This window comes from Octopus bimaculoides, chromosome 6 (genome assembly GCF_046866305.1).
Source record: "Octopus bimaculoides isolate indiv1 chromosome 6, ASM4686630v1, whole genome shotgun sequence".
NCBI classification, from domain to species: domain Eukaryota; kingdom Metazoa; phylum Mollusca; class Cephalopoda; order Octopoda; family Octopodidae; genus Octopus; species Octopus bimaculoides.
The window spans coordinates 4,732,645-4,739,485 of record NC_142933.1 but is presented as its reverse complement, the minus strand read 5'-3'; positions in this window follow the sequence as shown (position 1 = coordinate 4,739,485).

Below are 6,841 nucleotides of genomic sequence, written 5' to 3'. Positions count from 1 at the left end.
CATTCATATATATATATATATATGTATATATATATATATATATATATATATATATATATATATATATATATATATATATATATATATATATATATATATATATATATATATATATATATATATATATGTATAGGCATGCAGATGTGTCTGTGTGTCTGTGTGTATGTGCGTGTGTGTATATGCATATATATATATATATATATATATATATATATATATATATATATATATATATATATATATATATATATATATATACAATATATTTATATATTTGATCCTTTATATTGAACACTCAATATTTCATCTACATTCAATTCTTTATTTCATGGTGCCATCCATTTTTATTTTATTTTATTTTATATTATATATTGTATATTCCATATTCTATATCCCACATTGGTTCTGCAGGAATATAAATAAAACATAAAAAACAGACAGTATTGGAACTCTTTTAAACAAAATAATATATATATATATATATATATATATATATATATATATATATATATATATATGTATATATATGTATATATATATATATATATATATATATATATATATACATATATACATATATATATATATATATGCATACATATATACATACATACACACACACACACGAACACACACACCCACACACACACACACACACACACACACACACACATATATATATATATATATGGCTAAACTGGCAATATGACCATCCCCAAGTACAACAATATATATATATATATATTATATATATATATATATATATATATATACATATATAAACTGTAAGTACAGGCATGCGTATGTTTGTATATATGTATATATGTGTGTTTATATGCACACACATACACATACACGCACGCGCACACATATATATTTAAATGCGTTTATAAAGACTCCATAAATGCGTGTGTGTGTGTGTGTTTGTATTCGTGTGTATTGTATGTATGTATGTCCTTGAGTAAATGTGTGTAGCTGTAGGTGTGCCTGCGTTGGTGTGTATATGTGAAAATTTAGCTTCGACCTCACGTACGCGCACACGCATTAAACAATCACCAAGTCTAATTAAAAACACTCCTTCCGCATAACAATTATTCCACCGGGGAACAATTTAGGTTGTGATCAATGACAAACGTGATAGACATGCGTATATACACACATTTACATAACACCCTAGTATATGCTTTTCTATGCCGGAATATATACACACATAATTTATATACAGGTTTGGCCAAAAGTCACCTGACAGTAAATCAAAACCCATTTAAATCCAAGATTAAAACAAAAAATGACGTTAGGGGAGACTTCGCTAATGAATACACAAATGTTGACAAAAAAAGGTGATTTTGACTTACAGCATTCATAATTGGAATGGATAAATAAAATTGAATTTTGAATATCTATGAAATTTTGACTTACTGTCGGGTAACAATTGGCAGTCCCTCTCTCTCTCCCTCTGTATATATATGTATATATATATATATATATATATATATATATATATATATATATATATATATATATATATATATATATATATATATATATATATATATATACATATTTATATGTATATATATATACACGTATACACATTCATATATATATATATATATATATATATATATATATATATGTATATATATATATATATATTGTTGTACTTGGGGATGGTCATATTGCCAGTTTAGCCAATAATATATATATACATATTTATATATATATGTATATATATATATATACACGTATACACATTCATATATATATATATATATTAGAGATAAAAATCCAAATTTACAGGTAAAAACTAAATTTATCGTGTATTAATTTTTTTCTACATGTAACTGTGGATTTTCATCGATGAGTTCATGAACTTTGGTTCTTTTCTTTGAATTATATATATATATATATATATATAAGCAATGTTAATTCTCTAAATGAAGTATTAACAGTAACTGCACGATAAAGTGTAGTATATTGCCACTTAAGTGTGGCTGACCCCTAGGGGTGGATGTTACTGTTGCTTTTAGCCCCAGGAGGACATCTCCTCCAGCTGGCTTATCGACACACGACTGTGTGCTGTTTGCCAAGGGAAATTATCCCTCTCACCAACATCTGCAGCACGAACGGATCCGGATTTCAGGGTTATTTCCCTTCCTCGGCGTTCGATAGCTGCTGACCTTGGTGAGAGAGACAAAAACCTGGCAATCTTATATCTTCTTTTCCAGTGAAATTCTTCACTGATATCGAAAAGGTGAAAACAAGCAATGTTAATTCTCTAAATGAAGTATTAACAGTAACTGCACGATAAAGTGTAGTATATTGCCACTTAAGTGTGGCTGACCCCTAAGGGTGGATGTTACTGTTGCTTTTAGCCCCAGGAGGACATCTCCTCCAGCTGGCTTATCGACACACGACTGTGTCCTGTTTGCCAAGGGAAGTTATCCCTCTCACCAACATCTGCAGCACGAACGGATCCGGATTTCAGGGTTATTTCCCTTCGTCGACGTTCGATAGCTGCTGACCTTGGTGAGAGAGACAAAAACCTGGCAATCTTATATCCTCTTTTCCAGTGAAATTCTTCACTGATATCGAAAAGGTGAAAACAAGCAATGTTAATTCTCTAAATGAAGTATTAACAGTAACTGCACGATAAAGTGTAGTATATTGCCACTTAAGTGTGGCTGACCCCTAGGGGTGGATGTTACTGTTGCTTTTAGCCCCAGGAGGACATCTCCTCCAGCTGGCTTATCGACACACGACTGTGTCCTGTTTGCCAAGGAAGTTATCCCTCTCACCAACATCTGCAGCACGAACGGATCCGGATTTCAGGGTTATTTCCCTTCGTCGGCGTTCGATAGCTGCTGAAATTCTTCACTGGAAAAGAAGATATAAGATTGCCAGGTTTCTGTCTCTCTCACCAAGGTCAGCAGCTACCGAACGCCGACGAAGGGAAATAACCCTGAAATCCGGATCCGTTCGTGCTGCAGATGTTGGTGAGAGGGATAACTTCCCTTGGCAAACAGGACACAGTCGTGTGTCGATAAGCCAGCTGGAGGAGATGTCCTCCTGGGGCTAAAAGCAACAGTAACATCCACCCCTAGGGGTCAGCCACACTTAAGTGGCAATATACTACACTCCATATATATATATATATATATATATATATATATATATATATATATATATATATATATATATATATATAAGTATACATACTTAATATGCCTTAATGTTATTCATTCTACTGTGCTATTCTTGGAGAACGCTTTAAATAATTTTGGTCGATCGAATCTACGCCAGTAATGACTTTTAATTCAGGTACTTAGCCTGTCCAAACGCTTTTGCCGAACCGCTAGGTCATGAGGAATCAAACACACCAAAAAAAGCAGTTGCCAGGCAGTGGTTGGGTACAAGCATAGTCGCAAAGATATACACACATCAGTATATATATGTGTGTGAGTGCGCGTGTATGTCTATATATACGTATGTACATAAAACTACTTACCTGTCTCTCGCTCTATCTCGCTCTCTCGCTCTCTCGCTCTCTCTCTCTCTCTCTATATATATATATATATATATATATATATGTATGTAAAAATATGTGACAATTATTCGGTAGCCATGATATAACTCCGAGTTTCGGATGCCGGGGCGGAAATCCACGCCGCCACATCTTCAGCTATCTGGCCATTGAAAATTGCTATGAAGAGATGGTGGCATTGGTTTCCGCACGGGCATTCGAAACTCAGAGTTTTATCATGGCTTCTGAATAAATGTCACATATTTTTAAAGATAAATACCTCTATTTATATAATATCGAGGTCTCTTTCTTTCTTTTGTTGTTTATATATATATATATATATATATATATATATATATATATATATATATATATATATATATATATAAAAACATAGAGACGCAGACACATAAATAAAAGTATGTCTGTGTATTCTAACAAGATGTCAACTCCTTTTGTCTTCGTTCTCTGTCTTTTGATCGTCTCATCATTCATGTAGGCCGCATGGCCTACTTTCTTGTGCTTTTCATATTCACCTGCATAATGAAATATATATATATAAATATATATATATATATATATATATATATATATATATATTATATATATATATATATATATATATATATATATATATATATATATATATATATATATATATATATATATATATATATATATAGTATATATATATATATATATATATATGTATATATATATATATATATATATATATATATATATATATATATATATATATATATATATATATATATATATATATATATATATATATATATATATATATATATATATATATATATATATATATATATATATATATATATATATATATAGATAGATAGATAGATAGATATATATATATAGATAGATAGATAGATAGGCGCAGGAGTGGCTGTGTGGTAAGTCGCATGCTTACCAACCACATGGTTCCGGGTTCAGTCACACTACGTGGCACCTTGGGCAGGTGTCTTTTACTATACCCAGGGGCCCACGAAAGCCTTGTTAGTGGATTTGGTAGACGGAAACTGAAAGAAGCCCGTCCTATATACATATGTGCATGCATGTGTGTATCTTTGTATGAATGTATATATATATATATATATATATATATATATATATATATATATATATATATATATATATATATATATATATGGTTTATATTTGACTGTAATAATGAATTTAAATTTAGGTACAAGACCCCAGTGTTCAACTGTTACTTAATTTATCGATTGTGGTGGAATTTGAACTCAGTACATTAGCAGGGACGAAACACTTCAATAGAAACTGCGAAGATCTCTTATTCTCCTTTTTCATTTGGATATATACTTTGTAATCAGTTTATAATCCAGCGAACTTCTCCTAGAATTAACCTATCGGGTGAAATACGTTGGCATTGCTAACGTCGAATAGTCCCGAGTTATCAATCGATGCGGTTAGCCGTAAGTTGGATTATACCTGAATGTTTGAACGGTACCTGTCTTGTTCTATTACCACTATCTAATTTCGAAACACACACACACACACACACACACACACACACACATACACACGCACACACACACACACACACACACACACACACACAAGCACAAGCACACACACACACAGGCGTACATACACTGATATTTGTATACATGTATGCAGCGAAATCGTTGTTTTTTTAAGAACCTATGCTCACAAACGCGGAAATAGATATACAGACGAGATAGAAATGGAAGCAAACATGTCGTTACATGATGTGCCACATGTAGCTGCTAAATAGTCTAAAAGAAGAGCACATTGTATAAATTCATCCGAAAGATACTGTAGCTGAGAGTTAGATTTTTGTCTGGTCACGATGAGAAAGCTTTTCATTTGGTTTACCTGTTTATGTATGATTTGTTATTTAATGGTTGAACCCCAGCATTGCCACAACTTGTAGCTGAAAACGATTACAGAACAACAGAAATAACAATAGCCATGAAATGAAAGCACTCGCACGCACACACACACAGAGTAGATTCAGCAGGATCTTTCGTGTTAGCTACGCTCTCTTGTTCCTTACAGAGCGACAAGAGACGAGAGATTGAAATCCTGCTCCATCTGACGCCCCTTCATGTGTCAGTTTGTCACTCAGTCCCATATCTTCCAAATTCTCATCGACAACCGTCATCTAGGGGGCTAAACTCAGTGGGGACAAAGAAGGACAGACAAAAGAACCAAGTCGATTACATCTACTCCAATGCATAACTGGTACTTATTTAATTGATCCCGAATGAATGAAAGGCTAAGTCGACCTCAGCGGAAATATGAACTTAAAACGTAGCAGCAGAGAAATAAATATACTCAGCCTTAAATGCGTAAACCAGCCCCACCCGAATGACCGGCGTCCTGCACAAGAAGATGTTCTACTCTCGGTCACTTAGGCGCCATTGAAACCGGAAATCCGGTCTTGGAGACGGTATCTTTTATCTTTTATTTGTTTCATTCATTAGACAGCGACCATTTCTTGAAGAATCTTTTAGTCCAATGAATCGTCGATCAAGACATTTTTGAAAGTCTGGTACTTATTCTATCGTATTCTTATGCAGAACCGCTAAGTTATTAGGACGTAAAAACATCAACAGCGGTTGTTTTGTGGTGTTTCTTAGACAAAGATACACATGGATGAAGACACAAAACCACACAAGCAAACACACACACAGACACACACACACACACACACTCACACACACACACACACACACACACACACACACAAACGCACATACGTACGATCATGAGGTTGGAAAGCAGACTTTGTACCTCACAGTCATGCGATGCAATGATCACAATTCAGTTGTTTAATCAACGGAATTAATTGGTATTTAATTAACATGTAAGTATTCTACTGACATGTGAATCCTTGACGTAATTCTCGCGCTGAAGAAGTGCGACAAATCTTTGCCGTTTGAATTACAGGTACCATCCACAAAACTGTCATCGATGCAGTTGCTGCCAAACCCTTTGGTACAAGATGGCCACAACGGGTAGAAACATTATTTTGCCTACATTCTACAGTAATACATGTCCCGCTTTGAGACTGAAACAAGAAATTCGTTTGTGCAAAGCGAATCTTTTAAACTTGCTGCCATACTGCTTTCTTCTTAAATCTATCAGTATGCTTGTGGGCTCGTGTGTATGTGTGTGTGCGTGTGTGAGGGCGTTTATGTGTGTGTGTGTGTGTGTATGTGTATACACACACAAACATATATATATGTATATATATATATATATATATATATATATATATATATATATATATATATATAT